Raw genomic sequence first — 421 nt, forward strand, 5'->3', positions numbered from 1 at the left:
GGGGACATGGGGGTACGGGGACAGGGGCATATGGGGACACGGGGATATGGGAATGGGGACATGGGAACAGGGCAGGTCATCCTGGGGACATGGGGGCACGGGGACATGGGGACACAGGGATACACAGCTATGGGGACAGGGGGATATGGGGAGGGGGATATGGGGACACAGGGATACGGGGACGGGGACACGGGGATATGGGAATGGGGACATGGGGATGGGGCAGGTCATCCTGGGGACATGGGGGTACGGGGACATGGGGATGGGGACAGGATGGGGCAGATCATCTCAGGGACATGGGGACACAGGGATATGGGGACATGGGGACACAGGGATGTGGGGACATGGGGACCTGGGGACAGGGCATCTCCACTACAGGGACAGAAGTGGGGCCGTGGGGCTGGTGGTCCCTGCTGTGGAG

The sequence above is a fragment of the Oxyura jamaicensis genome, unplaced genomic scaffold (genome assembly GCF_011077185.1).
Source record: "Oxyura jamaicensis isolate SHBP4307 breed ruddy duck unplaced genomic scaffold, BPBGC_Ojam_1.0 oxyUn_random_OJ66533, whole genome shotgun sequence".
Lineage (NCBI taxonomy): Eukaryota > Metazoa > Chordata > Aves > Anseriformes > Anatidae > Oxyura > Oxyura jamaicensis.